This window comes from Triticum urartu, chromosome 3, assembly GCF_003073215.2.
Source record: "Triticum urartu cultivar G1812 chromosome 3, Tu2.1, whole genome shotgun sequence".
NCBI lineage: Eukaryota > Viridiplantae > Streptophyta > Magnoliopsida > Poales > Poaceae > Triticum > Triticum urartu.
Window position 1 is genome coordinate 146,100,069 of NC_053024.1, and position 10,596 is coordinate 146,110,664.

The 10,596-nt window shown below is 44.1% G+C and overlaps 1 long non-coding RNA gene across 12 annotated transcripts; it reads left to right on the forward strand.

The window, feature by feature from the left end:
• The first annotated feature begins 2,162 nt into the window (after positions 1-2,162).
• LOC125543340 lies at positions 2,163-8,752 on the forward strand. Of its 12 annotated transcripts, none has more exons than XR_007298396.1 (8): positions 2,163-2,589; positions 2,667-3,367; positions 3,437-3,563; positions 5,264-5,691; positions 6,387-6,547; positions 7,750-7,969; positions 8,168-8,333; positions 8,466-8,752. It is a non-coding gene; the product is annotated as an uncharacterized LOC125543340 (long non-coding RNA). The 12 variants fall into 12 exon arrangements; XR_007298398.1 differs by having other exon boundaries at positions 8,216-8,333; XR_007298397.1 differs by lacking the exon at positions 7,750-7,969 and having other exon boundaries at positions 2,165-2,589.
• Positions 8,753-10,596: the final 1,844 nt, after the last annotated feature.

Genomic DNA, 10,596 nt, shown 5'->3' on the forward strand with positions numbered 1-10,596 from the left:
CAGGTCAAACTTGACGACCGAGTCCCACATGTCATTGGCTCACTGTTAACTGGGAGTTAATCCCCTGTTGACTGGGATTTGACCCGCTGCGGGGCCCGCCTGTCAGTGTCTGTTAGAGAGGGATTAGTGGTGATTAGCGCCTACCTGAGCGACCATGTCAGCCCGCCGGGGTTTGGCCGACGGCTACCAAAGCGGCGGCGGCAGCGCGCCAGATTTGCGCTAAAGGCGACGGGGGCGGCGGGGACGGCGGCTGAGGGCACCGGGGCGTAGCCCGGGCTTGCCCGAATCCAGGGAGGTAAGTGGGAGGCCGCGGGGGCGCTGGAGCTCGCCGGAGCAGAGCTCGCCGGAGTAGAGCTTGTGGCGGCGGCCGGAGTGCGGCCTCGAGTGGCGTGGGGCTGTGGGGCACGGGAAGTCCGGATGTGGTGTGCTACGGCCTCCTGGGTTCACCTAGAGCTCGTCTACGAGCTCGAACATGATGGCGCTAAGCAGAACGACGATGGCGAAGAGGTACGGCGGCGGCGAGCCTCGGCCATGGCGGGGGATGGGGCTAGAGCATGCAAACGCGAGGGGGAGAAGAGGGGTTCGGGGCAGGGGCTCACAGCGAGTCCAATGAGTGCGAGAGCGAGGGAGGGGACGCGTTGTCGACGACGAATCGACCGCGGTGATCGTCGGACAGATGCGGCGATGAAGGCGGTGGGGACGACGCTGCGGTGCACCCGACGTCATGTGGGTTGGTGGAGACAAAGAGGAAGGTGCGGCGGTTCTTCTAGAAGCATCGGCGAGGCGAGGGGTGGACGATGGCCACGGTGGTGCTCGTCGGCGCTCTCGGGTGCTCGTGGTCGATCGCGGGAGAGAGAGAGCAGAGGAGGAGGAGGGGGGTCCAGAGCGAGGGGGGGGTCAGGGGGTGTCGTGGCACTCGAAGCCGTCCCCAGCAACAGCGGCAACTAGGAGCTGGCCGAGCGCGTGCGCGCGTGCCGCGGCCACACGCCCTCCTGCCTACTGGCAGGAGGTTAGGGGTGACTGGCGCCTGGGCCTCGTGGGCTGGCTGTCCACTGGGCCGACCAGGTAAGTCCAGGTAAGCCTTTCCTTTTTTTGTTTTTCTATTTTTCTATTCTATTTAAATTTAGTTCAGAGACCAAACCATTTTTTTAGATTCTGGAAATTATCATTTGGCTAATATAATATATTCAGAGCCACTCACCATTTTCCAGAATTATTGGATCATATTAAATATATAGCAAATATAAATCCAGTGCAAATAATTATTGGATTAACTCAAATGGTCAAAAATAAATATTTCTGTCTCCTAAAAATATTGGTTTGAATTTTACCTCTTACCAATATTTTCACAGAGTAACAAGAACATTTCCTTGACATTTGATGAGAATTAAATGTTGATTATTTTTAGAGGTCTTCTGAGGCTTTTGAAAATTCCTCAATTCAAATTTCATTTGAATTTAAACATGATGCTCACATGAAAGGCTAGCCTAGTGCATACCAGAACTAGGGATGCGACAATCTGCGTGAGAGAGTATAGAGTGTGTCGATCGAGGCCCGAACAGGGAGATATATCATTTGTTGTGTGAAAGAAAACGAGGTTAAACGAGACTCAGATAAACAGAGCGAGATTGAGCGAGTGTGGCCCGCCGTGCGTAAGAAAGAGTGAGACAGTCTCGAGGGAGTGACCTAGATAGACAACGTGTGTGCGTGCGCACGAGAGGTTGCGGGGCTAGATAGGTAATACATGTATTTAGCGCGAGAGGGTGAGAAGGAGAGGGGGAGAGAGAGAGCTCGGCATGGGGTGCAATGGCAGGTGTGTGAGGTAAATACATTTCGTAACAGAGTGGAAAAAGGGGGTTGTGTAGTTGAGAGAGTTAGAGATCGAAACATGAAGAGAAAGAACGGATGTGTGTTGGAAACCGATATCTTTCTAAGGTGGTTAGAAGAGGAAGATTGACCGATACAGGAAGTATGTAGTGTGTGTGCGGGATAGGGGGGCTAAAAACAACATTTGAATCTCTATTCCTAATGGAGTAGTTGGTAGTCTCGCTTCCAGGTTTTTTTAGTCCCACCTCTGCTGGTTTTTTTGTAGCTCCTCCACCTCTAATTTATCCACCAGAAACCAAAAAAACCTCCTCCTAAGGCCCCAATCCGCACCCATCCACCTACCAAAAAAATAGACCTACGAAGGTTAACCAACAAAAAAAGACCTACGAAGGTTAACCAGCGACAAAAAAAAACCTAAACCTATCGCCCGCTCCCTCGCGCCCCTGTTGCTCCCTCCTCGATCCCGATCTGGATCGAGGGGACGAGGAGCTCCTGCCTCCCCGTCGGCCGGCCTCCTCCTCGCCCCGCCGCTGCGTCCGGCGCCGCCACGGCCTCTGGAGCCAGGGAAGCCATGGCCTGAGCTTGGCCTCGAGGTCCCCGCCGCCGTCTCCTGCAGCTTCTGCCCCGCCGCCTCACCGCCCGAGCTTGCTGTCGCACCAACCTCGTGTCGAGCATCCTACCCATTGGCAGACAGAGATCATCGATGGTTCCGTGTGGCCTTAACCCTGCACCCATGCCCGCAATTCTTCTACCTCCTCTCAGGTATATGTTGCGCCTCCTTTCCTTTATTTTTTCTCTTCTGTGGTACTTCCGGCGGCTGATGGTATGTGTGTCGGTAGCTGCACAAGGATGGGGATTGCGAGTTAGGATGTAATTTTCCTGTTAAAGTGACACTCCATGGTATGTTTGCTTTGAGAAATTTCTTCCTATTTTTCTTTTTCTACAATGTAGAGCACAGTTTAGACATGTTTCCTTTCTTAAATCCACCTATTCCTGAAACTTTATATTGATATGGTCTTGGTGGTCTCTGGTTTTTGTAATTAATCCGAAGGTCTACCTTTCTGGTTTTAATTACTTATGTGTGTATAGATGCCCATCTTTCCACAACGTGTTGTTCTTGCAGGAATTCCTGTTATATCAATGAAAATCTTACAAGGTAAAATGATGGACCTGAATGGTTCAGACAGACATATACTGCATCAATGGAAACAAGGGATGTTCTGTCAATCTGATCTTAGTTCTACAGACCTCAGAGTTCTACAGGGACGCAGACTAGCAGCGACACCTCTCTCTATTGTGCTTCTATCTGTTCTGTGGATCAATTCAGAGTGTTGATCGTTATGGGTCGATAAAAAAATGTTCAGAATCTGATGCGTGGCGATCAGATGGTCAAAAAAGTGACGGTGTGTGACGATCGGACGACCGGATGATCGGACGTCTTCTTCTTCAAGCTCCCAGCATGCCGTACTCTCCATCTATTGTCTCTTTCGCACGGCGGGGCAGAGGGAGTTGATCGAGGACCGCAGCGTCGGCCACCCAGGTATCTTCTTCTCCACTATCTCGATCATGCACCCTTTGTCTAATCTGCAATGACTCATGACATTGACAGGTACAAGCGTGTGGCGGCGACTGCGATGCACATCAGCCTACTGTTCTTCTACCGGTACACAGCGGCCATGTGCCACCGCCGTGCCCTTCATTGGCGTCCTCCTGGGACACCTCCATGTAGCACCAAGGTAAAAAAAACACCCTGTTGTTGGTCCCTTTCAATTGAAATATTCATTTTACATGCTCCGGTCATAAGTTTGTGATCTGCAAGGTTTATATGAAAAAGGATTTCCAATTATGATAAGTTGTAGCTTATTGATCCCAACTGTTAGACCATGTGAGCTCACTGATTTTGCCGTCTGAATATCTGTAGAGTGAAACAAACGTAGCAGTCGTATGTCATCTGCTTGCCGAGTTGCATCATTAGCCTGAGCAGATAGCCATCTTGCATATTGTTTGCCCCAATAATATTTCTCATTTTTCCTGATGCATCTTTTGCCCCCATTGGAGTTATGGTTATCTTCTTACATGGTTTACATGTCAATTTTGTAAACAAGGAACTGGTCATAATCAGCAATCCTGATTAGCTTATGCTCATTGCCTCGTATCAATTTTGAGTCTTAGTTTGTTCACCATCATCAATAAGCGGGACCTTTCATTTCTTCACAAATGGGCCAACCCACCAAATCGTTCAACTCATCAACTCACAAAATGCATGACCATCAAGCAAGCTAGCACAAGCTATTTAACTAAAGAAAAGTCACTTTGTAATCTGACTACAAATTAGATTACAGAGGGAAGTTTGCAAATCACTAGCTCTGAAAGCATAAAATATATTTCAATTTCTAGGCTGCTACATTATTTTGAAACATGAGCTTTTTAAAAACTGAGTGTTTGACGTAGCTTGCTGTTATTGTCAAACTGAAATAGCGAGTATATATATGTTGCTTTTTGTTTAGGAAAGTTGAAAAAAACAAGATGGCATATGTGAACGACTCGGGTGGTAGTTTTTAGGGTGTGGCAAGGGGCACTTTTTATAAACTGCCATGGCAGTTCTTTAATTTAGTGCAATTTTTTGAGAAACAGCCATCCACAGGTTATTGATTGTGTGGTTCTGTGTGTGTTCACTGGGACCTCGTCACCAGCGAACGTTCGTCGGGTATTGTTCAACATGGCTCTTGATAATTTAATGATTCAATCAAATTTCATTGCAAAGTACACTGGACCAGGCTTTCCTTCTTTCTAATGCGGTGTTAGTTGGCATTAAGTTGTGAAATCCAAATCCATACATTTACAGTTCCTTGTTGTTCTAATTACACAAGTATTTTCACATATTTTTTTGTTAACTAATCTTCACACCGAACACCATCTCAGTAACTAGACCTGATATAGTAGTTAGTTTTGGCATTAGACACGACAACTTTGACATCGATAATTTCCTCATATATTTAGAGGACAATAAACTTGTCTAGCATTTCATTATGAGTTGCAGACTCTGAAAACAAATGTATGTGCCCCCTAAATGATTAAACATGTGGTTTCTGAATTATGCATGCTGACATGCATTGGCAATCATTATTCAACAGTATTCCTTTTCACTGAAATAGTAACCATGTAATGCTTACGATTTAATCTGGTTATCTAGACAACTAAATGGGTTAATGTTATGTTTAATTAGTTTCTTTTGGCATATGTAATGCGTGGAAGGAAACCAGTGTCTTTTGATTAGGGATTTCTGGAGGTAACATGCCTCTGACTGTATGCACTGAATTTCAGATGCTCTGTTTAGAAGATGTTTTCTTCAGTAGTACTACATATTTTTATGATTTCCTGTAACTTGCTGATATGGCACCGATTTGCCGCATGGTGTGCTACAACTACCCTCCAGGGGAATATTTGTTCAGAATCTTCAGTCTTGTAATTTTCTCCTTGATGACAATGACCATGCTGTACTGGGGGATATGGGATTCCATCCTTGCTGTTTGGACTTCCGCTGCCAAATCCAGATCTTATCCAAAGACTTGAGACTCCAAATTACATGCCCCAGAACATTGGCAACCAAACATCAGAGGCCCAATTAGTTACGAGACTGACTCATTGGGGTTTCGCTCGCAGCATTCTTGAGATGTTCAGTGGCGTTCAGACTTGGTGTGCCAAATCACCAGATGAGATTTATCAGTCAGTTGTCCTGAAGAAAGAGAAACCGATGTTCCTATACAATTTACCTATGGAGGTCGCTAATGTCCTCTCTGGCTGCTATGAGTATGACTTTCGGGATCACTCCTTGATGTTAGATATCTTACAGTCATTTGAAAGGTAACGTGCTAAAACTCCGTTTCTGCTTCTGCCTTGTTAACTTAAAGAATTTGGTTAAACTGCCATGGATGGGTGATTTTACCATATTTCATTTTCATATTTTCTTATATTATATTGTACAAACTATATATGGTCAATGCACGTTTATTTTCCTCCAGAGTTTACTTTTACTATGTCCTGGTACATTAGCTTTGTGTATTCAAATTTTTTTATTCCTGACAAGACGTGCATTGCACATGCACACTTATATGAATCAAGCCTTACATGATTTGCTCTTTTACTGATGGACTGAGGAGGTCAGAGATGTATAACAGCCGTATTGATCCAAATGACAAGTACGGCAGTGCTAACCTGCTTACCTAGAATTTTACCACATCCTAAGACTTGCAAATCTGTATAATAGGAATGGCTAGCTGTTTTCTGGTCTACAACCGTGACATGTGGTGGCATCTCTCACCATGTGTGCACATAGTGTTTAGGCATGATTCTTGCATACTGTCGAGACTCGAGAAGGGCGCGACATTTTTTCCTGAACTGATTTTTAATTTTTTTTTGCTTACCGGTTGAGCTCGGTTTCAACTCTTACCTGAGTAGTTGATAGGCAAGCCTGATGCAGGTGTATGGAAATTATGCAATTGCATTAGGTTTGGAGTTGTCCAGTATACTACTGAGGCCTACATATTTTGCTGATGCAGGTTGGAGGTGACACATGAACGCTGGCAATGCAAAATAGCAGATATAAAATAACTGCAGCTCAGGCCTTGTAGTTCTACAACAACCAAGGAAGAAGTCTGTTTTTTAAGCCGACCTCGGCCAAGCAATTTAAGCTTATATGGGTGCTCTCTATTTTTCAGAGGTGCGTGTACTGAGAACGCCTATGATTTAGGGCCAAAAATCTAGACAAAGTGACAAAACTTTGTATGAGACTTACTTGAAGCCAGTGATAGCCCGTTGAAGGATGCCGATTGTGGCTATCCAACTACAACAACGTGCTTGCAACTCATGAGTGGCAAAGTATAACATGCCGCCTTTATTAAAGAAGCCCCTTCAATTTATGTATGCAGAATGCTGTAAAGAACTCATGACAAAGCCAGATCTGTATGCATGTCTTAATGTATTTTCATACTGGCTCGAGTAATGTACTCTTGCCCGCCCCACGACACCGCCTTTGTAGTGTATTCTTGGTCGCGTGTTGCTCAATTAGGTTATTCTATTTTCTTTTTCTTTTTTATTCACAATTGTTGGCATGAATTTGCCGTGCATTTGGTCCTATCAACAATTTAAACCTGTCAATCGAGAAAGGATATGCACATCATCAGTGCACTTCTATTTATTTTGAGTATAAATGAGTAGTTAATTTGCTAATTAAAGATGTTTTCCTGTGGGTATATTCATCTCATTAGAAGGTTCTTTTATGTGGCTTTGGTCTTTCTAAATATTGTGTGGGTTTTTTCCTTTCCTGGTTTAGCTTTGTGAAACAATGATTATTCTAGCGCGTGATCTACTCACGCCTATTTACCTTATTGTATAGTTTGTCATTCTAGAACACTAGACCTTTCTCCACAGCTGATATGTTGATATGACAAGTTTAATTTGCCTTTAGTCTTTGCAGAACTAATTTTGCATCCTAGGAAGGGGGCAAAATGGTCTTGACCACCGGCAGACTCTTCTAACATCTCACCGTCACTCCCACGGGTAGCGTTGTAATCGAGTCCAGCAATTCAACTTTTGAAAATAACATGTAGGCCGAACCAAGAGGGAATAGTATACAGTATTTCATTTCACTCAGGAGAGCTTCGGTTATATGAAAATTAATTAATTTTAATATGAATTTCGATATTCAATACCCACATGAATTGTATAAGTTGCTTTGCTCGAGATGTGCATTGGACTGTAGTTTCAGGGAGCCCCGTCGCTTTCTTATAGAATTTTGTTCAGATATAAACAAATAAACCTAGATATAGACATGCATCTCAATCTCTTGTTTTAAAGTTAAACTGTTTGTAGATACTTTTTGATGTACCTTTCGAACCCATAAACTCAATGTTGTGCTTGTAGTGTTGGTTCTGGGTTTAGAATCAATTTAATATGTGGATTGATATCCCACCAACCACAAAACGGAATTTCTTCTTTGATATTCTGCTGGTTTTCTGGTTGAGGATTTCCAACAAGAGTGAATGTATAATCCAGCCAACCAACCCAAGATGTTTACCAGCACCATCACGATGATCTTTCTCAGCCTGCTCGACCCAATCAGTCTTCTAATATTCATCTCATGGTAGGCATGCTCTGCAAAAATGCAGCAACATCACTTTTTTGTCACGTATGTTAAACTTGTGCTATGAACTGTTAGCATATTGGCTCTCCTTTGCTTCAACTTTACATAGGATATTCACTCCAAGGAGAGGAAAATCACATACAATTTTCCGCATTTACCCTTCTGAATTAATTGCCTAACTGTTTAATGATTTTTTAGGAGGGTCAAGAAAAAGACGTAAAACCATAGCTTGCTTCTTGGTTCCAGTTTCTGCAGCCACCATTGATAAGCATGGGGCTGAGCAAATGAGTATCAAAGGGAAGTCAAGGAAACTTCGTCCTCTAGGCTGGTTGCGATTTAGTTCTCCAGCAGCTTCAACGCCAAGGTAAAACTTCATCTATTTCGCAAACTGGGATAACACCCACTATTTTCACTTATTTTGAATTGATAGATCCTATAATAGCATGGATAATTGTGATGATGCCATAGTTTCCTAATTACTATGATAATTTACCAGATGAGGAGGTGGGAGAGGTGCCGTCCAAGGAGGTCAGGGGAGGAGGGCAACAAGGCTGGGGAGCGGAGGCGGAGGCTGACACGGAAGAGAATGATCAAGCATGTAAATCTAGAGCACAAGCTCATGATTTATCAAGGGAGTGGCGCTGCCGCCGGAGTAGAAAATCATATCTCACATTAAGGTGTTTTTGTCTTTTGTTTTTGTACAAATTTGGTGCAGGCAAAATTTTGATGGTACATATAAGATGACTAGCATTATCTTTTTACTGAGTGCATGTTCGGGTACCATTATCTTTTTATTGAGTGCATGTTCGGGTAGCATTATCTACTTAGAAAAAATTGCTATATGCATGTTGTGAATAACATCTGTAGGCGGTTTCCCACCTTGTCCCTTACTAACTGTCATGCTGGTGTCAAAAACTGGCTCACTTAGAACGCGAGTCAGTGGACTTTGTGATCAAAGTGAGGGTTGAGAGTCAGCGCGGGTGGGGCGTGGGATTTGCAACAGGAGCAACACAGGAGTAGTAGACCGTACTATATGGATTATGGTCACTTCTGTGAGCACTCTCAACAATGCTAGAAGCACTACGCCATGATTACAACAACACATTTATTATGATATAAAGTAATATTAAAATGTAGCTGACCAATGTAGGCTCAGGAAGAAGTTTTTATTATACTTGCTTAAATATCGTGCGAATGAAACTAAAAACACTATTTCTAATATTGTGCGAGAATTGTGTAAACACAACAACAAGGAACAGTAGATATTAATTTGTAATAGAATTTTAATTAGATCATCGCTCTATATGTATACATTGTTAATTTATCTCTTTTATCAATTTACATTTCAAGTGAATTGGACTTCAACAAATACCCCGACTGTGCCCGTGCTATCTTGTCTCTGCATGTAAAATTTGACATGCATTGTGTTTACATAATTTTAGCAAAATATTTTCGTAGCACGTGACAAAGCACCGACATTCCCGTGCTATCTTATCTCTACATGTGAAAATTTACATCCATTATGTTTATACAACTCAACAAAAATATTTCAAAAGCCCGTGACAACGCACGGGCGTTCTACTAGTGTAGATAGTACGGGACTTAATATCGATGTTTCAATTCGGTGTACATTGTAAGATTTGAGCTGAGGACCATGCATATGGGTAATTATTTCGAATTCGTGCCATACTAGGTTTCGAAAAGTTGACATTGACTCGATTTGTTGTGCTATTTTGTAGGTCATATGTTTGGATCCATCCAAAAGTTTTCTCACTACCATGGTGTTCATCATATACATATGAATTTGTATTAAAAAAGTAGCGTGGATACAGTGAAATGCGAAATCCACGTTAGAATTGGAGATCGCTATGTGACACACACTGTAATTCAAATAACTAATTATGTGACACACACTCTAATCCACGTTAGCGTGGATACCGTGGATACCGTTTGATTTTTTTTTCAAATAACTCCTCATTAACTAATTTATAGTATCTCGTTTCGAATGACTAATTATTGCAAGGAAAACACGGGCATGGTAATACATACAGATTCGTTTGCAAATGAAAGAAGATTCGTTTGCATTTTCAAATGTAGGCGCACCAGGTAGACGAGGGTCGTGTCGTGGTGGTCGCGTGTGTCGGATGGACGCTTAGCACCCAGCCACCCACCCCCTCCCTCCCTCCCCCTCCTCCCCCCAAAAAAGGATGGCGATAATATAAGTTCGCGCTTCCACGTTTCGGATTGAAATATCTGGCGGCCCCAATTCCAGCCCTGCAAAATCTCCCTCCTCCACCGTCCCCTTCCGCGCACAGATTGCTCAAATCCCTAATTCGCTGCCAACCCAAGCAAAGTTCGAATCGCCCCTCGTCTCGTCTCTTTACCCACCTCTGTGCCGCCGCCGACGACGAAGACGATGGTCACGCTTCACCACCGCACCGGAGCTACCTCATCTACGCCCTCGTCCATCGCACCGGGTGGTCCACCGACAATGTCGGCCGCCGCAACCGACGTGCCTCACAGACACCGACTTCCACCGCATCAGGTGCGCTTCACCGACGCCGTCTCCCAGCTCAGCGGGGCTACTTCACCGAGCACGTCGTCGCGCCTCCGCCCCCCGAGGCCAT